The sequence below is a fragment of the Pantherophis guttatus genome, chromosome 5 (assembly GCF_059756535.1).
Source record: "Pantherophis guttatus breed Tessera chromosome 5, ASM5975653v1, whole genome shotgun sequence".
Classification (NCBI taxonomy): Eukaryota; Metazoa; Chordata; class Lepidosauria; order Squamata; family Colubridae; genus Pantherophis; species Pantherophis guttatus.
The window spans coordinates 71,989,347-72,014,796 of NC_142067.1; the positions used below are offsets into that span (position 1 = coordinate 71,989,347).

At 38.5% G+C, this 25,450-nt stretch overlaps 1 protein-coding gene across 2 annotated transcripts in view; it reads right to left on the minus strand.

Moving 5' to 3' along the window:
- IL1RAPL1 (interleukin 1 receptor accessory protein like 1) overlaps positions 1-25,450 on the minus strand; it is a 2,053,286-nt gene that overhangs the window by 2,006,094 nt on the left and 21,742 nt on the right. The gene's annotated exons all lie outside the window — the stretch shown is intronic.

Here is a 25,450-nt window from a genome sequence, read left to right on the forward strand (position 1 = left end):
AATTATTCCTTAAACACAAAGAATTGATCAAAGCTGCACAGTCAAATAAAAAATACACATGACAGCAAAGTAAAATGTAATTTAATATTATTGTAATGTAATGTATTACAATGTATTAATGTAATTTTACGTATTATTATATTTGATGTTTTGAATTTTAAGTAAAGTTTTGAAGTGATTATTTTATTTTATTTTATTTTATTATATATACTATATTAGTTTGATACTTACAAAAAACATCAAATCTCTGCTAAAATCAGAAGTGCAGTGTTTGTACATATTTACAAAATATACATCAGGTATACTTCAAATTTAAATTGCAGGAAATAAGCATACCCTAAAATCATGATTTTATCCTGTTGTTTAACCATTTGTACCACTTTTCCCATTCTACATGGTGTTTTGATTCCTCATCGTTATTTAGCTCATTCGTTAATTTTGACATTTCTGCGCACTCTAAAATTTTGTTTATTAATGTTTCCTCTGGTGGTATGGTTTTATCTTTCCAAAATTTCGCATAAACTAATCTGGCCACTGTTGTTATATGAATTATAAGTTGAATTTTATCTTTGGTAAACCCATCCTTGATTATTCCCAAAAGAAATATTTCAGGGGATAAATCTAATTCCTCTTCAGTTATTTCCTGTAACCAATTTTGAATTCTAGACCAAAACCTTTTTGTCTTTGGGCAGGTCCACCACATATGATAGAAGGTGCCAACATCCTTACCACACTTCCAACAAATTGCTGAAGCATTAGAGAACATTTTCGCTAATCTGGCTGGCGCTAGGTGCCACCTGTGGAGCATCTTATAATGATTTTCCCTGTACGTTGCTGCTTTAGTCATTTTATAATTTCTGTTCCAGGCCTCTTCCCAATCGTTAAAATTTAAACTATATCCGATGTTTTTTCCCCAGATATTTAACTGGTTTCTGGCTATATCCTCTGCCCTGTCCTCGTCTAATAGAAGGTTGTATATTTTTGCTAACATTTTCTTTTCCACCCCCAACATAATTTTATCTAAATTTCTATACTTTACTTCTATGCCATATTGACCCCTATCCTTCTGGTACCTTGAATTTATCTGTAAATAATTCCACCAGTCAAGATTAAAGCCTTGGTCTCAGTGTATCCAGGGATTTAAGATTCCTGTTTTCATCTAATATATCCTTGTATGTGCCAAATTTTAGAATATCTCTTCTATTTGGAGAGGTCAGGGCCTCCATAATAGAAAGCCAATTTGGTACTTTGGTGTAGAACCGCTGCCTAATTTCCTCCCACGTTTGTATAAGAGTCTCGCTTACTTTATGTTTGTGGAAATAGGATTTTTTCTTATTTCTTGGGTCCCACAAATGGGCGTGCCATCCTTCTTGTAAATCGTGACCTTCTAAGGTCAGGATTCTCCTATTTTTCAATGTGACCCACTCCTTAATCCAGACTAATTTAGCTGCCTTTTGGTATGCTTCCCAATCAGGGAGTCCAAAGCCGCCCATATTTCTTTTCCCTTGCAATATCTTATATGAGATCCTCGCCTTCTTTCCCTCCCATAGAAAGTTCCTAACACTTTTATTCAAATCTAAAAAGAATTTTTTATCTAGACTCACCGGTATACTTTGGTATAAAAATATAATTTTGGGGAGAATATTCATCTTGATTGCTGCTATTTTGCCCGTAAAAGACAATTTTAGCTTTTTCCATCTATCTAAATCCTGGTGTATTTTTTGTAATAATGGGGTATAATTATCTTCTTTTAATGATGAATACCTCGAAGTTATCCATATTCCTAAGTATTTTGTTTTCTTCACTACCTGGAGACCTAAAGATTCTTCCAACTCTTTCTTATATGCTTCTGTTACATTTTTCACTATTATTTTGGTTTTTGTTTTATTAAGTTTAAAGCCGGCAACTTCTCCATACTTCTGTATTTCCTGTAGTAATTTTGGGCCAGTTTTTAATGGGTCTTCTGTTATTAGGGCCACATCATCTGCAAAAGCTTGCATTTTGAAAGTTTCTTTCCTAATCTTTAGTCCTTTGATTTCTTTATTGGATCTAATCTTCCTAAGTAGCACTTCTAACGCCAAGATAAAAAGTAGAGGGGATGGGGGCATCCCTGCCTTACTCCCTTTCGAATCTGGAATGTTCGGGTCTTGTCCCCATTTATTAGTATACTCGCCCTCTGTTTGTGATAAATATTCTCAATCATTTTCCTAAAATTTGCCCCAAACCCAATTAAATTTGATTGACCATAAAGCTCCAATTCAGGTTATCGAACGCCTTTTGGGCGTCCACAAACACTAGCGCCAACTGCTTTTCAGGATGTTGCTCATAAAACTCTATAACATTTATTACTGTTCTCAGATTGTCCCTGATTTGTCTCCCTGGAAGGAATCCGTTCTGGTCTTTGTGGTTCCAAAGGTTTAAAAATTTTTTCACTCTCTCCGCTATTATACTCATAAACAATTTATAATCTGAATTTAGTAAGGAGATGGGTCTATAATTTGCAATTTGTTTCGGATCGGCACCTTCTTTCAATATGAGTGTGAGATACGCTTCCCTCCATGTGTCCGGGATTCTTGTACCAACCAGAACCTCATTGAAAATTTCTAATAATTCTAATTGCAATGCTTCATCAAATTTTATATAAATTTCCCCTGGGAGTCCATCTGGACCTGGGGTTTTATTCTTTTTAATTTTGGTAAGGGCAATTTTGAGTTCCTCTATTGTAATTTTGTTATTCAACATTTCCCTCTCTTCTTCTGTTATGTGAGGTAGACTAGCTTCCATCAGATATTATTCCACCTTATCTGGCTCAATCTCTTCATCTTTGTATAGAGCTTCGTAGAATTCTCTTGTTCTTTCTAATTTATCCTCTTCCTTCATCAGGAGGTTACCCTTAGAATCTTCTAATGCAAGGATTTGACTTTTTTCATTTTCTTTTTTTAATTTATATGCAAGCCACCTTCCGGACTTATTAGCGTTCTCGAAGTAGTAATGCTTTGTTCTTTTTATTTTTTGCGCTATCTCCTCCTGATCCAAGATATTCAGCCTATGTCTCGCCATCGTCCACTTTTGTTTAGCCACCTCGTCTCCCAGGTTTTGCTGTAATTTATTTTCCGCTTCTTCTAACCTTTTCGTGTGGGCCTCCCTAGCCTTCCTTTTTCCTTTATTTTTAAATGCCATATACAATATAGCTACTCCTCTCACATAAGCCTTCATAGTATCCCAAACAATTTCTCTAGCTGTACCTTGATTTCCATTTTCTGTAAAAAAAAGTGCTTTACTTCTTCATTCAGTTTAATTATAAACTCTTTTTCATTCAGTAGGTTCGTCTTTAATCTCCATCTCTGTTGTTTTCTCTTATTCATATAATGCCAATTTATTTCGAGGAGCTTGTGATCTGCCCAGGCATTTGTGCTCATATCGACCTTCTTAATTTCCAATCCTAATTTCCTGGTGGCCCATACCATATCTATTCTAGACCAGGAATTCTGCGGGTTCGAGTAAAAAGTATATTGTCTGTCAGAAGGATGCAATGTTCGCCACATGTCAATTAGGTTTAATTCGTCCACCAAATCAAAAAAACTTTTTGGCAAAGGTGTCCTTTTATTTTTTTTAATTTTCCCACTTTTATAATCTCTGTCTGGGTCTACAATACCGTTAAAGTTGCCTAACATACATATTTCATTATGCGCCCATTTTCCTAACTGTTCATGTAGTTTTCGGTAGAATTGTCCCTGTTTTTTATTCAGAGCATATACCCCCACCAGCATCATTTTAGAGTTATCACTTGTTACCTCTATCATTAGGATTCTCCCTTTAGCATCTTTATATTTTAATTCTGCCTCTATTTCTCTTCTGACATACATAGCAACTCCCCCCCTTTTTTTTTCTCTGCTAAGGACACAAATACTTTGCCGAATTTAGTATATTCTAGATAGTTGGCCTCTTCTTTTTTTATGTGGACCTTCTGTATGCATATTATATCCGGATTTTGTTTTACCAATTTTAACAGTATTAACTTCCTCTTTTTATGATCATTTAAGCCGTTGACATTTAGAGATAGAATTTTTATACCATTCATTCCTAATGTTTGTGTCTAATTCCTAGTTCTTGTTTGTTTTTAAAGTTACTGCTCTTACCGGTCTAGTTTTTTTTTCCTTTTCCTTCTTCTTCTTCTCTTTTCTTCTCCTCTTCTATATCTTCCTTTGTACTTTGTTCTTGGGAAGTTTCTTCTTCTGTGTTTGCCGTTTCGATTTCCTCCTTGCTATTTTGCTCCTCTTCCCCTCCCCTTAGCTGGTCTAGGAAATCCTGTGCTGCACTTAAACTGTCAATTTTGATTTTTCTTCCCTGCCATGAGATTAACATCCCCTCTGGCAGGAGCCATCTAAATAATATGTTTCTTCTATTCAATTGGCTCGTCAGAAATCTATAATTCTTCCTCCCTTCCCTCACTCTTCTTGGTACTTGTTTTAGGATAATCACCTCTTTCCTTCTGAATGTGATTTGTTCCTCTCGCGCTATGTTGTATAAGATGTCCCTCACTTTTTTCCTGGCAAATCTTACATGAACCTCCCTAGGGAGCCTGTTCCTTCTCGCATAATTTGTTTGCACTCTATAGACCTCGTCAAGCTCTCTAATGATTTCCTGTTTGTCTTGCTGGAGAGCATCCTCAATCAACTCAGCCATCTTGTCACCCAGGTCTTCTTCTTTATCTTCAAAAATGTTTTGAAAATGGAGGTAGAATGAGGCCTTGTCCATTTCGAGTTGTATCAATGAGTCTTCGATTTCCTTATTCTGCATCGAAAAAGTTTGATCTACCATATCCAGTTTCTTTTCGTTTTGTTCAATCCTTTGTTCTACTTTTTGAATTCTTCTCTCATTATTAGCGATTGAAGCTTGAATCTCATTCATTTTTGAGTCTAGCACATGAATATCCAACTTTAATTCAGAGTGGTTATTTAGCAGTTTCTCTTGCATCGCTAACATAGTTTCTTGAATTAGTGACAGAGAGGACTGTACAGTTTGTAATGTTGGGGTTGTTGGAGGTTTATCTATTTTCTGCAAGCCTTCTAATGACTTCTGAGTAGCTGGGGATGACATTGCTAAGGTAGGATTGGATGGTACTTTTTTACTGGTTTTCAGGATTGTTGAGGTCATACTTGCCATTTCTTTCAAGATTGACTTTTGTTCTTTTATTATTTTCTCAATATTTCTCCAAATAATCATTCAGTGGCACTTGCCACTGTTTTCCACTATTAATTATTTCTTGGAATCTTAATTAAGTTACTTGCTTTGTTAGGTATGAGGGGTCTATTTATTTAAAGACTCTTCCTTAGATTCCTATCCTTGACCTTCTTAATCCCATTGATTTTGACCAGCAATATCACTTTCAGTCAGACTCTCAGCTAGATAGCGCTTGAATCACAATATTAATAATATCAATTGATTAATTGTAATTGATTAAATACTAATTACTTATTTATACTTGATTAATTTAACAGCTAGTAAATGATTAATTGTTGAGAATTAATTTTCTTTGTGGGGGATTAGTTCAGGTCCCTTAAATACAAACAATATCTATCATTTTCTGATGTCTTAAATCACTCTACTTCCTAGAATATACAAATATCCTCTATCTCTTAAGTTCCTATATCTTACTTAATTTTTTTTAAATTGATTTCAAGTACAAAATAGTATATAACTATAAGTGTAATAAATTACTATAAAAAATAAATTACTACAAATAAATTCTACCGATATAAATAAGTACAGTTAGATGCTTAATAGATTAAATATATAATTAGGTAAATATGTGATAGAATATAGAGAGGTAGAAAGATATCTATTATTGTAAATATTATACTTATAACTTATAACTATTAAAGGTGAAGAAAGCTCAAAGTTTGGTGGATATAAAAATTTACAATATTTGTTGAAGTTAATAATAATATATAAAAATACAGATTACTGCATAAAGTGTATCTGGGATGGAGCAGGATATGTTTCTTTACTGCCCAGCCTCCCAATTTCTCCCGGTCTTTCTTCTTTCCAAATTCGGAGGTCTGAGTCTGCACTCTATGGTAGGTCTCAGTGCTAGATTGTCTCAAGCCAGTCCTTCTAATTGTTACTCTGTCCTGTCACTGAGATGGCAGCGTTTCCTGTTCTTCTCCAAAGTCGGGTATAAACAAATCTCCACTGCCTTGTTTTCCGCTGCATCAGTGCTGTAGACAACCAAAAAAAAGAAGATTTTTCTGGGTTCCTTTCCCTTCTTGCTCGCTAAACCCACCAAATCTCTCTCTTTGCGCAGAGGATCACCAGTCTCACGCCAGTTTCTCCATTCACGGCGCTGGCTTGTCAGGCTCCGACTTCTTTAGATCTCCTTCTTTAATTTCAATCGCCGCTCTTTCCCTCGCTGAGCCCTTATCGCCCGACTCCGCCGGCCCCTTCTTCGATACCCTCTTTACTTTAGGCAGGAAAGGTGGGCTCCGATTTTGACACTGCAGCCTCCGAATCTCCTAGCTCCCGTCTCGTTGCTGGCTGCTACAGCTTCAGGTCCGCCATTTAAGGCAGACTCACACACGTTAGGTTGACAGAGCCGCCCGGTCTTGCGAGAAGCATTTGCAATTTGCTTTCTCACTTGCTTGGCTCTCTTTATTGTCCGCGGGGCTCTCCAGGTCCCGCGCCCCCGAAGGGATCCCCAAAACGCAGTGACAGACGTTGAGGAGTAGCGGTCACTCACTCAGCACCATGTCGCTGCAGCTCACCAACTGGAAGTCCTGAAGTGATTATTTTAATACGTGTTAAAATGTTTGTAAGAAAATATATAATTTAATTGTAAAATTTTTTTTTATTTTTTTACTACTTAACACCTCCCCCCCGCTTGTCCGCTATTTTTTGGAAGCAGACCTGGCAACCCTAACGGCAGCTAGATTAGCCCTAGCACAAGTATGGAAAACAGATCAATTGCCAACGGAGCAGCAAATAATTCAAAAAATTTACACATGTGCAGAAATGGATAGACTAACGTTGAAATTAAAAGATAAGGAAGACTCTCAGTATTTTAAGATATGGGACAGCTGGTACGAGTGGATAAACCAATGGAAAAGAAAGTAAAGTCAAAATTTCGTAAGAAATTAAAAGTAATAATTATATACCGTCATTAAGGGAAAAAAAGGGAAAATAAGTTTTTGTATATATGTGTACTTATATACATTATATATACTTTATTTATTGTTTGTTGATATTGTTGACTGTATTTTAAGGTCGTGAATGTTTTTATACAATTTTATTTATTTTTTTAAATTTAATAAAGTTTGTTTTTAAAACCAAAAAAAAAAAAGAAAGAAAGACTGAGCACCAAAGAATTGAGGCCTATGGAGCTGGAGAAGACTCTTGCGAGTCCCTTGGACTGCAAGGTGATCAAACCGGTCAGTCCTAAAGGCGATCAACCCCAACTGCTCTTTAGAAGGCCAGGTCCTGAAGATAAAACTCAAATACTTTGGCCACCTAATGAGAAGGAAGAACTCACTGGAGAAGTACCTAATGCTGGGAAAGATTGAGGGCAAAAGAAAAATGGGACGACAGAGAATGAGGTGGCTGGATGGAGTCACTGAAGCAGTAGGCATGAGCTTAGGTGGACTCCAGAGGATGGCAGAGGACAGGAAGGGCTGGAGAAATGTTGTCCATGGGGTCGCGATGGGTCAGACACAACTTCGCAACTAACCACAACAAAAAACTAATTGTATTTTCAACATTAATAGTGTGTTAAGTATATTGTGAATTTAAAATATTAAGGATTAAAAATTGTGGGGATTTTGAGATACACTCATGGGATTGATTAAATATTATTAATATTTGGCTTTATTAGTAATCCTACACATTTGGAATATTGAAGTTATGGTGGAATAATGAGCAATTTTTAAAATAATAAATATTAGTAATTTAGTAGAGGATAACAAATACATGGTGCAAAGAAATGTTATCTATAAATGAATTAAAGTGAAAAATGATAAAGAATTATAAAGTGAGAATAGTATTGTTGAAGTTGGAAGATTAGAATTATACATACTTATTTGTATTATTATTGTTAGCATTGTTTAAAAAAGATTTGACCCAGTCAATACACTGTCCACAAAATATGGTGTAAAAATATTTTAAAAATTAAAAAAATAATTTAAAAAAAGACAGCCAAATTCCAGCCATTCTAATAAATGGTACATTGCTCCCACTAATCAAAGACCACTGCAAAACCAAGGCTGATGCAAAGAATATTGTGATCTCTATGGTTAAGTAAATTGTGCAGTAAGACCATATGATGATTGTACTCTGAGAGGTCCCTGGTAAATTTTCCAGTAAAGGATATAATTAATAAAATCAGCATCCTATTAGAAATCAGGGAGTTTAAAGAATAACCCAGGCCAGGGACAGTGTTGCTCCTTCTGCTATGTCTCCTTCTGCCTCCTTCTGCTTTCTCTTCTTCCTGCTACCTCTTCTTCTTCCTCCTCCTCGTCTTCCTCAGTTTCCTCCTCTCCCTCTCCTGGCACCCCAACTGGGCTTGCGCTCCCTTCACATATTCTCTAAGTTTGCAAGACAAACATGCAGCAGCCCAACTCACAACCAGGGGCTCCCCCAAAGCCTCATTGGAGGGAGACCCCCACCCCCAAGGTATGTGTCAGTATTCTGAGTAATGCATCTGCCAAAAACAGAACTTCAAGGCAGGTAGATTCCTCAAAGAACATGTTTATTGGAAACATCATATAGGCACAGCCAGTGAAAACCAACTCCAATTTTCCCGTGGTTTTCCCCCAATTAAAAGAGAATTTTTTCCCCTCCCAGGTATCGCCAGTCACATTGTCCAATGAGTGTAGCTGGCTGGCTGCTTGGTCACTCCTCTCCTCCTTCAACTGCCACCTGCCAAGATGATCTTGTTTCCCACAAGAAAACTCCTTTTTTTGACTGTTACCCAATCCATCTATTTCCCCCATCCCAGGATTCGTGGCAACTATGAGGCAATAAAAGATGGCTTCAGCCAGGTTCGCTTCGGAGTTGACAGTCGGACCTCCCCCCTTAACTTGAGAGAAGTTCCTGGAAAATTCAAATGGAAAATGAACTAGTCTTCCATCAGCCACCTCTCCCATCCCCCCACCCTCCCAGAGGTTCCTTTGGTTTTTGAGGGTATTTATTGTGGAATTTCTTAGTCAGCCTATCTGCTTTTACATCCCAACTTTTTACCCAAGTTTTGGTTTTGGTTTTTCTTTGCTTTAATTTATATGCCGCCCTTCTCTGGAGACTCAGGGCGGCTTACAATGCGTTAAGCAATAGCCTTCATACTTTTGTATATTTTTATACAAAGTCAGCTTATTGCCCCCACAATCTGGGTCCTCATTTCACCTACCTTTGAAAGGATGGAAGGCCAAGTCAACCTTGAGCCTGGTGAGATTTGAACTTGCAGTAATTGCAAGCAGCAGATGTTAATAACAGTGCTTTAGTCCACTGTTTACCCAAGAGCCTTGGTAGTACAGTGGTTTAATGCACCCTGTTATTAACACAGCTGCCTGCAATTTCTGCAGGTTCAAATCTTACCAGGCTCAAGGTCGACTCAGCCTTCCATCCTTTCTAAGGTAGGTTAAATGAGGACCCAGTTTGTGGGGGCAATAAGCTGACTTTGTATAAATATACAAAAGTATGAAGGCTATTGCTTAACGCATTGTAAGCCGCCCTGAGTCTCCGGAGAAGGGTGGCATATAAATCAAATTAAAAAAAAAAAAAGTGGCCTCAGATAATGGGTACCCCTTCTATTGCCCTAGGTATTTTAATGTCCCCTTGCACAGTCTTGAGTCTAGGATTCCTTTTATCTCATAATGCATCTCTCCCTGCACTACGATCAGCTTTGGGGCTACCCAGTCCACTGGCCTCAGCTGAGACCCTATTACTGGCTTTAGCACGCTGCTGTGGAAAACCAGATGCACTTTCCCTAGTAGGCAGGGGAGTTTCAGTTCCATTGTGACAGGGTTAATAACAGCCCTATAAATATTGGTCCTAGCTTTTTACAGGGTAGCTTTAACCTTAAATACTTGGTGGAGAGGTAAACCTTGGCCTCTATTTGGAAGAGTGTTTGGGGAGACCAAGGCTTACTGGCTTGTGCTTTTTGAGTTTTTGCCATTTCCTGAGGGGCTTGTTTTGCATTTTCCCATGCTTTCCTCAGTCACTCCATCCACTCAGTTAGGGTCATGGAGGAGGTTAGCTCCCTGGGGAGTTCAGGCATGGGGGCGAACTCCATGCCAGTGGTGATTTTAAAGGGGGTTAGCCTGGTACTATTGTGCACTGCATTGTTGTATGCCACCTCAGCAAAAGGTAGCAAGTCTGCCCAATTCGTTTGTTGATAATTTACATAGCATCTTAAATATTGTTCTACCATTGTGTTTAACGCATTCCGTCACCCCATTAGTACTCTGATGAAATGCTGAGCTAAGCCCCTGGGAGAACCCAATAGCCCTGACAAACTCTCTCTCCACAATTTGGCTGTGAATTGGACCCCTGGTCTGAAATGATTGTCCTAGGAACCCCGTGCAACCTGTAAATGTGCCTTATGAATAGCTTGGCTAGCTTATGGGCTGATGGGAGACTGCAGCAGGCTGTAAAGTGGGCTTGCTTGGAGAAGAGGTCAATCACTGTCCAAATGACTGTATTCCCCCCACTCTCTGGAACCTCTACTACAAAATCCATGCTGATTTCTTCCCATGGATGGACGGATCATCTACTTGTTGGAGCAGTCCTGGGGGCTTCCCTGGTCACTTCTTCATTGCGGCACATGTTGCACAGCTTTTGACATAGTCCTAATGTCTCTTTTCATCTTTGGCCACCAAAATTACCTCCTTGCAAGGTGCAAAGTTTTCAGGAAACCAAAATATCTGGCCTGTTTTGCGTTGTGGCTTCTTTGAAGTACTTGGAGGTGAAGGCTGCTGGGGATATACAGTTTAGAAACCTTCCAGGCTAGTCCATCTCTAAGGGTCAGCAGCCCTTTGTTGTCCCTGTACCAGGGATCAGCTGGCAGCTTGGTTTTTAACTTTTGGGTTAAAACCCCTCCCTCTTCGACTCTTCGCCTTTGCATCTATTGCCTGGTGGTGGCTTGCATAACTTTCTGGGAGGGAGGTATCATAGTGTGCATCACTTCCTCATGCTTGTTGTATTGTGGTATCCGTGACAAGGCGTCTGCTAAAAGCCCCCCCCCGGATGTATTTCAAAGTGAAAGTGAATTGGTCGAAGTACTGTGTCCACCAAACTTGTTTAGGTGAAAGTTTCCATGGAGTCCTAAGTGCCTCCAGGTTTTTGTGGTCAGTCCATATTTCAAAAGGCACTTGGCTCCCCTCAAGGAAGTAGCACCATGTCAGCAGAGCCCAGCGGACCACATATGCTTTCTTCTCCCATACTGCCCACCTTCTTTCGGTCTCTGTTAGTTTTTGGGGGGTGTAAGCGCATGGCTGTAAATTACCCTCCATGTTTTCTTGGAGGAGGACTACAGCCACCGCCACATTGCTGGCATCCATTTGGATGATAAAAGATTGCTCTGGGTCTGGGTCTGGGTGCTTTGCTCTTTGGCAAAGAGTCCTTTGAGCATCTCGAAAGCCTTCTGGCATTCCAAGGTCCATTTTAAGGATTGACTTGGCTGGGGTTTCACTCCTCCCCCCCCTCCAGTCTTTAATAGCTTGGTGATTGGGAGGGCAATTTCAGCAAAGGAGGGAATGAACTGTCTATAGAAATTAGTGAACCCCAGGAAGCTTTGGAGTTGCTTGCTGTGTGAACTTTTTCCTCTCTTAAACTACCTTTCCTCTCTTAAGCTACCTTTCCTCTCTTAAGCGCTGCATCTTCAAGGGAATCCCTCTCATTTGCACCTTTTCCAAGACTGCTGGGCTTGTGCAGTGCCAAGTTGATTTGGCTTCTCTCTCTCTCTCTCTCTCTCTCTCTCTTTCTCTCCCTCCCTCCTTTTGGTTGGTTTTCTCAGGACTATCTCAACAGTGAGATAGTGAGCACAGCAGCAGCAGCCTTGAGGAGGAGGTAAGTGCAGCCGGGAGCCCCCTTGGGAAAGTGGGACTAGGCTGGGCTATGGGATCCCGGTGCCCTGGGAGGTCAACTGGGCACTTGCCCTACACTGCCCAGGGCTTCAGGCAGCCTGCACCACCATCTGGGGGTTCTCTGTATGGCCTGAGAGGAACAGTGAAGCTCCTCTGGTGGACAAAGGTTTGGTGCTCACCCTTCCTCTGCTGGAGAAAATGGATCCTCCCAGCCCCACCAAGGCTGCCATAGGCACCCCCGACATAAGCGATGTTGAGCTGGTCACTCCCACCATGGCCACTCCCACCATGGCCACACCCTCCCCGGCCTCCCAAGGTAAAGCACAATACTGATGCAGCCCTCAATGAAACAACATTTGACACCCCTGTGCTGTATAGTGGATGTAAAACTTTGGCTGGAAGCACAATTCCTACACTGACCAGGAATATGTGCTCAGCATAGTTTATGTATTTTTAAGGCTGTAAAAGTTTACAGCCCCAGAAAATTGAGAGATGGGCTCATTCATTCATTCATCTTTCACAATTTACTTACGTACAAAATTTCATATGTGTATTCCAGGTGTTGGGCTAATTAAGACACATTCTGGTGTTTTTAAGAATATTCCGAAGTCCATAGTCACCCTCATCTCACCCAGGTCCTTAGTGTCAGGTCCCAGATATTTCTACAGGGATGCTGGCATTTTGGGGGGGGGGGGAGAAATGGAGTGGTCTGTATATGAAGTTTCTGTTTCTGTTTCCTGCATTACTGTGTTAATCTCTATATGAAGTCTGTTTCTGTTTCCCTGCAATGATGTAGTGTGGGAGGGGTTTGGTTAGCATTGCTTTAAATACCATAAATATTCCATGCCAAATATCTCATGCCAAAAGACCCCTACAGCTAAAGCCTTGGCTAAACTGTTTTTGGTCCACATTTACCGTTTGCATGGGGCCCTATGACATATTATTTCGGACAGAGGGGTCCAATTTACACCCAAGTTCTGGAAAGCTTTTTTGAATCTACCTGGGACTGAGCAGCGACTTAGTTCTAATCATCATCCACACACAAACAGGGCCACAGAACGAATGAACTCAGTTCTGGAACAGTACATGTGCTGTTTTATTAAATACCAGCAGGACAACTGGACTGCCTTTTGCAGAGGTAGCCTATAATAATGCAGTTCACACTAGCAGAGGTTTTACCCCTTTCAGAGTGGCCACAGGGCAAGAATTTAATGCTATGCCTGAGTTACCCTCACATGAACCAGATATACCCTCCTTGAAACAGTGGATCAGTTATTTGCAAACCATTTGGCCAGTGGTCCACAAAGCCTTGAATGAAGCCAAGGCTGCCTATAAAGCACAAGCAGAGAAGAAACAAACAGAACCTAAACCTTATAACGTGGGGGGAAAAGTTTACCTTTCCACCAGGTTTCTAAAATGTTTGTAGCAGTCTAAAAAGTTGGGTCCTAAATATATTGGGCCTTTCCCTATACTTCGTACCATTAACCCTGTCATGGTGGAATTACAACTCCCTAAGTCATTACGGCAAGTCCATCCTGTTTTCCATTGTAGCTTATTGAAGCCTGAAGTCACATCTGATCTTCGTCCAGCTACTACCCCTGTTCCGCCCACTATTATGGTAGAGAGTGAACATTTTGAGGTTCAGGAAATTCTTGACTCTAGGAAATCCCACGGGACTACTCAGTACCTGGTGGCTTGGAAACACCTCCCCTTCTCACACAATGAATGTGCATGCCCCTAAATTAGTATGTATATTTCATCAATTGTACCCTGACAAACCTTGCTGATTTTGTGTTTCCTTTATCTCCCCTTCCCTCTTTTGTTTTCTTTCAGGTGGCCTTCCCGTTTTTCTAAGGAGGTGGCATGTCAGGTCCCAGGGATGCTGGCATTTTGGTGGGAGGAAGGGAGCAGGAATGGAGTGGTCTGTATATGAAGTTTCCAGTTTCTGTTTCCTGTATTACTGTGTTAATCTCTATATGAAGTCTCTGTTTTTCTTTCCCTGCAATGATGTAGTGTGGGAGGGGTTTGGTTAGCATTGCTTTAAATAGCTGGTTTTAAATGAGAAGGTTCAGTTCTTGCCTAGATCCAGTGGTGGGATTCAAATAATTTAACAGTTCTCTGCCCTACTGACCGGCTGGGTGAGGATAGCCATGATGGGCATGACCAGAGAGTGTGACAGGCAGCACTCAGCCTCCTGCACTCCCCTAGGAGCAAAAACAGCCCGGGGGGGGGGGACACGCCACCCCCACCCCATTTTGGGTCTAGGAGGCAGCCTCCTGGGAGCAAAAACAGGCCATGCGGGGGCGCCATACACCCCACACCCCATTTTGGGCCTAGGAGGCCTCCCTGCAGCCTCCTGGGAGCAAAAACAGGCTGTGGTTTTAGGCCTAGGAGGCCTCCCTGCACTTACCTGGGAGCCAAAATGGGGTTTGTGGGAACTCTTGGAAGGGGTGGGGAGGGGAGGGGCAGAACCAGCCAGCAACTTAACTATCGGTTCTCCTGAACCGGCCTGAACTGGCTGAATTCCACCACTGCCTAGATCTCTTGTTATTACAAACCTTGCAATAAATTTCTTTTTGGAACCACTGCAGTTTCAAGAGTTCTGCTCTCTTGGGAAGATTGGAGAGGCAATACCTTACATTTAGCCTACAAAATTGTGGTATGTATGAGAAAGAGAAGAAGACAACAAATAGACAAGGACGCAGGAAACAGGAATGCATGACAATTAGAGGCAAGCAAAAGAATTATCAGTTTATGTTCTGTGTTTTTTAATTCTTCATATAATTTATTTAACTGTTGTTTCCTCTCTTTGTTTTTCTTCCCTATATATGCAATAATCAAGCCCCTTATATATGCTTTGCCGTATCCCAAGTGTTCTGTAAAGAAGTATCCTCTTTTTTATTTATTTTAAAAAATAGTTTTAATTCCTTTTCTAACATATGTTTGAATTCTTTTTGTTTACATATCCTTTGATTCATTGTCCACCTCCTAAACCTTTTTTTCCCTTTCCAGTTTACAGGAATTGGGTTATGATCTGCCCATTGATTTACTTCTATTTCTATTTTTTCTACCCCAGTTCTAATATTCACAGTCATCCAGGCCATATCAATCCTGGACCAGGATTGGTGAGGGTGAGAGTAAAAAGTGAACTGGTTCTCATCTTCGTGTGTTTCCCTCCAAACATCTCTCAAATTTATTTCCATGGCCATATCAAAAAATTCTTTTGGGAGTATTTCTTTTTTTCTCTTATTCTTTTTGCCACTTTTATAATCTTTATTCACGTCTACTATCGCATTGTAATCTCCAATTAGACAAATACCTTCGTATTCTAATTCTACTATTTTTTTATGTATTCCCTTTAAAAATTCCTGTCGGCTTTGGTTAGGGGAATATATTACTACTAATAATATTTTCTTGTTTTCTAGTACTAACTCAACCATCACGGTTCTGCCTTCCTCATCTACATATACTAATTTTGAATCTATTCTTTCTTTTACATAAACCGCTACTCCTCTTTTCTTTTTTTAAATCAGGAATGTATATAATTTTCCTAATTTTGGATTTTCTAATATTTTTTGATACCCTTTTTTAATGTGTACTTCTTGAAGGCATATCACATCTGTTCCTAATTTTCGTACTTTTGTAAATGTTTGAGATCTTTTCTTCGGTGCATTTAGTCCGTTTATATTTACAGAAAAAAGTTTCATTGCCTCTTCCATTACCTAGTGTAGTTGTTTTTTGATATGTCTTGTTTCCATCCGTGATTTAGTTCTTGCACCTTCTCTTTCCTCCCTTTCTTTCTCTTGGTTTTTCCTTACTTCTTTCTCTTGCACCACTTCTATTTGCTCTTCTTCCTGGCTTCTACTTTCTGTTTCTTCTTTACTTTCCTGTTCTTCCTCCTGGTTAAAGTGCACGTTATAAAATTCCCTCGCTTTTTCTGGTGTGTCTATTTTATATTTTTTGTCTTCCCAGGTAACCAAGATCCCTCCCGGAGTTAACACAGAAAATAAACTGCAACAATATCCCCATAACAACAAAATAAAAGAGGAATGGAAAACAATTAAACATAACTTAAATCTGATAAATCAAAAAGAACTAGCACAGAAAATAAAAATGGCCAAACAGAATTATTTCGAGTTTGTGAACAAAACAGGAAGATGGCTGGCGTACAGATTGAAAAAAGATAAAGATAAAAGAATGATACATCAACTTAGAGATGAAAAAGGGGAAATTCAATATAGTAGGGAGGCGAAAAAAGAAATCATCCAGACATTTTATGCAAACCTATATAAACAAGAAGAAGTAGAGGAATTGGAGAATAGTACACAAATTGAAATAACGAAGAAAATAAAATATTTAGGGATCTGGCTGTCACCAAGAAGCTCGTCAATAAAAGAAAACAATTACGATGAATTAATAGTACAGATAAAGATTTGGATAATTGGAGAAACTTACAGATCTCATTAATGGGAAGAATCTCCACTATTAAAATGAACATCCTACCAAAACTATTATATTTATTTCAGATCGCTCCCATAAAACTAGAGAAAAAATTCTTTGAAGCATTAATAAGATTATTTCTAAATTCATATGGCAGGGGAAGCGACCACGAATTAAACTTAAGCTACTTCAAGATTCAAAAGATAGAGGAGGAACAGCACTCCCGGATTGGGAACTCTATTATCAAGCGGCGGTGCTATCATGGGTAAACGATTGGATGGAATTAAAAAACAGCAGGATATTAACAATCGAAGGCCACGAACTACAAGCGGGTTGGCACTCCTTTTTATGAGATGAAAGATATAAAACACATATTTATTTTAAAAGACACACAATTAGGAATATATTACTACTAATTTGGCTTAAAATAAAAAAACAACAGTATACAAAAATTCCGATTTGGCTATCACAATCAGAAGCGGTAAGACACCCAAACTTAACAGAACCTAAAAACATAATTAGCTACAAAGACTTAATTGATCATCAAGGGAAATTGAAAACCAAACAACAATTGGAAATAGACCTAAATAGAGAAGTTGACTGGTGGACTTTTACAAAGATCCAATCTAAATATAAGGAACATATAAAAACATATGAAATTTACAGAGAGAAACAAGAATTAGATAAAATTATAATAGACTCAGAAGAGAAATTAATTAGCAAAATTTATAAATTTTTACTGCAATACAAGATGGAGGAGGAAATAGTGAAGAGTACGATGATCAAATGGATGCAAAATTTTAAATATACAATAGACTTGGAGAAGTGGGAAGAATTATGGCAAATGAATACAAAATTAACATTAGCGGTGGCATATAAGGAAAACCAGCTGAAGATGTTTTATAGGTGGCATATGTCGCCCACAAGATTGGCAAAAATTCATCCGAAAAACAGTTCATTATGTTGGAAATGTAAAAAATCACAGGGTACCTTTTACCATCTATGGTGGATGTGCCCGGCAGCAAAGAAATTTTGGTCTAACTATTAAGAAATGGCTGGAACAAATTACAAAGTTACAAATAGAGAAGAAACCAGAAACTTTCCTGCTAGGAATCTTTACAAAAACATATCCTAAAGATATAAAATACCTGATGATACATATCCTAACTGCAGCTCGGATAACGTACGCAAAGAATTGGAAACAGGAAAAAATCCCAACAGAAGAAGCGTGAATAGATAAAATCGCATAATGCGCTGAAATGGATAGACTAACTAAAGAGATTAAAGAAAAAGAAGAGACAGAGTACTACAGAGTATGGGACAAATGGTACCAATGGCACAACGCATCTACTAAAGATACATAGATATAAAAAGGATAGAATAAAGATGTAAGTATGTATATAAATAACTTCCTATGGGGGACTTCCTGTTTGCTGCTGGCCGCCGCCAGACGTTCCTTAGGGATCGTCAGCTTCCACTGCCTGTTAGAGCCGCCTTCACAACGGAACGGCGGCTCGAAAAAACTCCGTTCCCATGAGGAAACGGAGATAGAGCCGGCAGGGGTGGGTAGAACTCTCTGCAGAGTCCCAAAAGTTTTTCTTTTACTTTTGGGATGGAGCGGATGAGATGCCCCATATCCCCAGCCGTTGCTCCGGGCTTTGGGAGACCTCTGCTAATGCAGAGCCAGGCGTCAAAAGCAAGCTTGCGAATTTGACAGATTACTCAAAGAAAATGTGAGCTGGACCTGTAATACTGAAGCGCAAGTATTTTACTTATCTTTTAAAAATTACTTAAGAGAATAGAGGAAGAGAAAGAGGAAAAAAGTTTCTTTTTAAAATGGCGTCTGCCGCGGCTGGAGAAGAGTTTGAGAAGGAAAGTTCTTCCGTTTTTTATTATTACAATGTAGCGGAATAAATACCACTGGCTACATTTGTAGACAAAACTCCGCTCCTGTTTTTGTTTTTCTCTTTTTTCCCTGGAGGCTTGAGTGTTGCTGGCTGGAAGTCTTTTGTCTTGTTTTTTTTTTTTTTCTTCTTCTAACAAAGCCTGCTTAGGCGGAAACATGGCACTGAGGCTTGTGAAGTCAGACAAACAAATAGGTGGGGGGGATTCCCCCACCAAGAATTTAAAGCAATATGTTTTAACTCTTCAGTCCCAGAAACCTGATTTTAATATAATAGAATTTCTCTTAGAGGAGATTGAAAGAAGGGATGAGATTGTGAATCAGCAACTTGAAAAATTTAAGCAGGAAACTAAGGAATTGGTGAAATCCAAGTTTGACTTTTTGCAGCAAAAAATTTTAAAATTGCCAGAATTCATGATTCGGTTGGATACAAATACTAATTTACTAGAGTCAAAAATGGATGAAATTCAAGATAAATTGGACAATAGATTTCAAAAAATTGAAAATGATTTGTTAAATATTCAGGATTATAGTTCAGAAGAAAAATTTAAAATGGATGCTGACCAAAAGTCTGGTAATGTAGAATATTTGGAACAGAGGATTCAAAAAGAGGTTCTAAAGATACAATATAATTTCACAGAATATGCAATAAGACTTAGAGGTTTGCAGGAAAATAACAGAGATGACTTAAGGAAAATATCTTCTGAATTTCTAGCTGGGATTTTAAAGATTCAACCTGAGGAAGTGTTTTGTAGGATTGACAGAGCTTATCGAATAAACTCTTGGACTGCCAAGCAAAGGCAATTGCCTAGAGATGTGGTAATCTATTTTTCAGATAAAGAAATTAGGAATAAAATTGTGCAAAATTCCTTCAATTCTAATTTGCAATTGTATGGAAGAAAGATTTGGATTTACAAGGAACTCCCACCTAAGATATTAATGGAAAGGAAGAAATTTGGCTTTCTGGTGTCTGAGTTAAAAAGGAGAAATATTCAATTCCGGTGGGACGTCCCAGTTGGTATTATATTGAGATATCAAGGAGAAAGATACCAGTTAAATACTGTTGAAAGGGCGGAAGAATTTTATCAAAATAGGTTGAAAATGAATTTAACGTCTTCAGATATAATACAGGATAAGCAGAAGGAGCTGGAACTAAAGACAGAGACTGTACCAGATAAATTGCCTTTGGATTTATCGGATACCCCAGCTGGATTATCTACAAATTTGAGAGAAGTGCCATCTGATTTTAATGTGATGACTTATCAAGGCAAGGACAAGCATGGAAACCAATTAGAGGATATACAAGGGATAAAAAAGAAATGCGAGACACAAAAAATTAGGATGGAGGTCAAACCCACAAAAAGAAAACAAAAAAAGAAATAGGTTGTACAAAAATAGAAATTTCTAACCCAAGCAACAGTGAAGCCAGTGATTTTAAAATATGAATGATTATGTGAAAACATAGAGGAGGCGACATATTGGTCAATATCATCCTGAGGATAGTGGCAGATCTCTGCATTGCCGTAATTTTGGGACATGGAAAGAGCCTCAAATTGATGGTTTTGAATTATCTATTTTGAAACTTCTTTTTGTGTTGATAAATATATTATAATTATCTTGAATTATAAGGCAAGAGAATCATATTGGGACATGCAGAAGATCGGGTTGTTACCCAATACGATGATGGAAATTAATAATCCTGATGAAACCCACAATTATTATTATATGGAATACAATTATAATGTCACTCGGGTGGTTGTTTTTACTTTTATATATATAAGAAGATGTTTACTACTGATGGGGGCAGATATGATTGGAGATCTTGAATAAACTGTTGCATCCGCAAGCTATGTCACCCTATTATGGATGTTGGTTTTAACAATCCAGTGGAAAGACTTCAAGAAGATATTATATGGACTATAAATTTAAAGTTATTGTCTTTTCTTTTTTTTATTTAGATATAATGGAATATATATATATATATATTTTTAAGTAGTGTGGGCAGTGAATTAAAGATATCAAGAATTGTTGTGTATGGTAAATTTGTAAGACAGTGGGTGAATAAGCTAGCTACAGACTGATTAGTTTAAGAAAAGGGATTTTTAAGTGATACATTTAGGGGAGTGGAGGAAATGGATAGAGTGGAATAAATGTTAAATTAGATTTTATGGGGAGCCCGCTTTGAAATGTTATTAAAGTAGGACTTATTGTATAGTTTTAAAGTGGAAGGTGGTTTTGAATTGTTGCAATAATGCATAGATATAAAACACTATTATGCTAAATTAGAGTTATTTTATAATAGTTATAGTATAATGTGTTTGTTTTTTTTTGTTTTGTTTTTTTTTCTCTTCTTCTTTTCTGAAATGTATGGATAAAGGGGGATTTATAATACTTTTAGTAAGTAAAGGTCAGTATTTTGAGGAGGGAGTAAGTAATCTGTTATGAATTAGGGTTTTTTTTTGTTACGAAGAAGTCACAGGGGGGGAAGGGTGGGGAGGGGGGGTTAGGGAGGGGGGGGAGGGGGGGAAAAAGGGGGAAAAATTTGTATTTGAAAACCTTTTCAATAAAAAAAAAAAAAATAACTTCCTATGGGCAAATAAACAGGAATAGGGAAATCCAAAAAAAAATAATAATGTAATCCGAATATAAAGATTGTTAAAGGGGTAATCCTAAGGGGGGGGAAGAAAAGCAGGGGGGGTGAAAAGGGAAAAGAAAAAACTACTAGGCTAAGAATAAGGGGAATAATTACAATTGCATTAGTTGAAGAACCACTATGAAATATTGCTTTAAAAGGGAAATTTACTTTAAGGTGACCAGACGTCCCGCTTTTGGCGGGACAGTCCCACTTTTGAGCAATTTGTCCCGCGTCCCACGGCGTTTCAAAAAAGTCCCGATTTTTCTTGAGCCCCAGCTGATGGCTAGAAGAAAAAAAAACTGTTTAAACTCTTGCCCGGGGCTTCAAAGGGCCGCCCTACAGGCAATCAGTGTAAAGCAGCTTTTTTTCCCCCTAGCTAAGCTTCAGAAACGAAACCGAAACCAGGGTCTTTGGTGCAGCGTGACAAAATGAGGCAGAGAGAGATTTATTTTTATTTTTATTTTTCCTCCCCAAAAAAGGTAGGTGAAAAACTGCAAACAATGGGAAATTTAGGAGGAGAGTTCAAGATTTTAAAACACAAAGGAAAAAAAGCTGTATTTAACTAGGGAATTGTAATAATTGAGATACTATTAATTGTATATTGTGTTGAAAGCAGAAATGGTTAAGTTGTGGTTCGGAGGAATATATGGGAGAAATTATTTGGTTTATTATTATTGGTAAATAGAATTAATTGATTTGTAAGAAATTGGATTGCATGGAAATAATTGGAATATTCATGTTCATATTGATTAATATACAAAAAAGATAGTTTTATAACTAATTGATTTATATTAAAATGTTGAATTTGTATTAAACAACTGTATTACATAATTACATAATTAAACAATGTGAGGATGGATATAAAAATAGATGACAATGGGAAGGGGTATAATATAGAATAGAAGGGAAAAATTGAATTTGATTAAGATTAGAGATGAGGATGAAGGGTAATATTGGTTTTTTTAAAAAATAGATGAGGAATAAATATGGCAAAAAGGAAATATAGAAATTGTAAATTTAATTGAAATGACTAAACGCTGTTTAAATTTGTGAACCAGCCAAATATTCTGTTCAAAGAAAATACATTGTATGTTTGTATGTGTGTTTCTAATTATTGCTATTTATTCATATTTGTTCTCTTTTATTCTTTAAAGTTTAACAATTCATTCTTTATCTTAATATCTTTATATTTGCTTGGGGTTGGCTTTCTTCCCTTTCATCTTTTTTATTGTACAGCAATCTTTCTCCTCAAACCTACCACCTCTCTCTTTTCTTTCCTTCTTACTTTCTCTTCCCCCCACCCTCTTTTTCTCCTCCCTACTTCCTCTTTCTTTCTCCTTCTCCTCCTCTCTTCCTCCCTCTCTTACCCTCACTCCTACTCTAATTTCCATTCCTTCATCCCTCTCTATTGCTGTAATCCTTTAATGCATATGGACTACTCAGAGGGCTGAAAAAGTTATTTTTGACTGGTCCTCACACTTTTGACCAGTCCTCGAACTTATGACTGTCCTCACATTTTACATTTTTGCCCTATCTTGTCATCATGGTGAAGAGAAGCAGTTGTGAAATGAGTGACATGGTTGTTAAGAATGCTGCACGGGCATAAATGTGAGGATGGTCATAAGTGTGAGGACCAGTCAAAAGTGCGAGGACCTGTCAGAAATGACTTTTTTCAGCCCTCTGGTTAGTCCTTTTGTGCATATGGACTACTCAGAGGGCTGAAAAAGTTATTTTTGACTGGTCCTCACACTTTTGACCAGTCCTCGAACTTACGACTGTCCTCACATTTTACATTTTTGCCCTATCTTGTCACCTTGTTGAAGAGAAGCAGTTGTGAAATGAGTGACATGGTTGTTAAGAATGCTGCACGGGCATAAATGTGAGGATGGTCATAAGTGTGAGGACCAGTCAAAAGTGTGAGGACCTGTCAGAAATGACTTTTCAGCCCTCTGAGTAGTCCCTATACACATAGCCATGGCCACCCGGTCACATGACCAGGTAGCCACGCCCACCCAGTCACATGGCCTCCAAGCCACGCCCACACAATAAGCCACGCCCACAATGGTGTCCTTCTTACCAATGTTAAAATCTGTTCACCTTACCCTATAGACATAGCCATGGCCACCCGGTCACATGACCAGCTAGCCACGCCCACCCAGTCACATGACCAGCTAGCCACGCCCACAAAATAAGCCACGCCCACAATGTCCCTCTTTACCAATGTTAAAATCTGGTCACCTTAATTTACTTATATGTTGTATGTTTTGTAAATGTTTTTATATGTGTTTTATATGTGTTTTAATAAAGTTTATAAATTAAAAAAAAAGAATTATCAGTCAATTGTCAGGACTACAAACTATAGTAAGCAGCCTCTTGTGGTATGATTCCTGCCTGGACCTTACTTCAGAATTTATCCTGGAGCTTGATTGCAACCAGAAGAAGAGCAACCATTCTAGGTATCATACTGTCAGATCCCTAAAAGTGATACTGCCATTCAAGTGGAGGAAGGGGGGACTTGGATTTGATTTACTAGCATGGCCTGTGTCATCAGATATTTTACAACCTATATCCTGGCACCAAGGAAGCCTGAGATTTCCTTTACCTGCAAGAATTTTTATGATAGCCATGTGGGTTGTCTCACTTTAAAGGGTAGTGGTGGGAATGCATGTTTGTTCGGGTTCTCAAAGGAAATAGTAAAGAAAACATCTTCACACTTGTGTATTGGCTGAAATCTGCATTCTGATGTAAAGGGAGGGGTCTCTACCACTTTAATCCCACTGCTTTGCCTAAGGGCATTCAGATTGTGCTTTAGCTGGATGGTTTTCACTTCTGCTTAATAAAAGAATCCTTTTGAACAACTACGTTTCAAGAGTTCGTACTTTCTTAAATTGGAAGGAGAGGCGATCCTTACACATACTAGATAGAAGAACCTTTGGAGGCAAATGTTTTATGCCACATTATAAACTAAGACTTTAATTATTTATAAACACTAATAATCAAAGACCTAGTTATTTACATAATTGCATCAACTTGCAAATCTAGGATGGTGGAGTAACCCAAGGTGAAATGAAAAGTGTGTGCTACAATAAAGTATTTTTACAGTTATTTTCTATGCTGTGTTATGTCAGTCCTTGGAAAAAAAGAATCCTGATAGGATGGATTTTCATCTCAGCTTATTAAGCAAAATGAGAATATTCATGCTTTTTCTAGCTGGCATTAGAATTTTAAAGTTTTATATTAATGTTTGTTGATTACTACCTTTTGCTGAGTGCCCTGGTAGACTGGAGATAAAGCATGAGCCAACAGTGTTACATCTGCCAAAAAAGTCAATATAAAGAGGTCAGACAAGGGTGTCCACTATCCCCTTTTTTATTTATTTTATCATTAGAAGTGCTGTTAATTCAGATTAGACAGAAATAGGAGATAAAAGAATTAAGAATTAAAAAAGAAGAATATAAAACACAGGAATTTGCAGATGATCTGGTCTTTTTTATAGAAGAACCATTAGAAACAGGAACCATATTATTGCAGGAAATAGAGGATTTTGGCAATGTAGCAGGACTAAAAATAAACAAGGAGAAAACAAAGATAATAACCAAAAATCTTACACACAATCAGAATGAGAAACTGGAGAGGAAATTGGGAATCCAAATAGTAAAGAAAATGAAATATCTCGGAATTTGGCTGACAGCAAATGTTCTTCTATAAAGGAGGATAATTATATCAAATTATTACGACTGTCAGCCTCTGCTCTTTCAATGCTTGCTTGCATGGCTGCCATGGTAACAGGGAGGGGAAGCTAGGAGGAAGCTGGGGGGGGGGAGCGTGCTGGAGGAGGAGAAACGAAAGTGAATCTTAGCTGTAGTCTTTTCTTTGAAGTGGGTAGCAGGTTAACGGTTGTGGCATTCCAGATTGATGACACTGCCAGACGTGTGCTTCCACATGACCCCTGGAGGACCTTTGGATTGGATGATTTACGCTGGACTGTGGGGAGGGGATGCTTTCTATATGTGATTTTCGTGCCTATGCCTCAGATCTTGCTTTTCCTTGGCTGCATTCAATTCAATTTCAGTAAAAGTACCTTTATGTATGAAAATGGAGTCAGGGTTATTCTTTCTTGCAATCTGAAAGGAGGCACGCCTGACATTAAGCAAGATCTCATTTTAACAGCCATCCCGGAAAACTATCGAGGGGGCTGAAACCAAACGATGTCTGATCAAGTCAGTGACCAGGACCAAATGGGAGCTGCTGGCTCTATAATTTCTTCCCTCCACCCGGGGGAGGGGGGACCTCAGAATGGATGATAAAATTATGACTGGGAGAGGAACTAGAGCAAGCCAGATGGTCGACGGGAGTGGGGAGGCTACCGGACTTGGAAAGGACCCCTCAAGGAGTAACAAG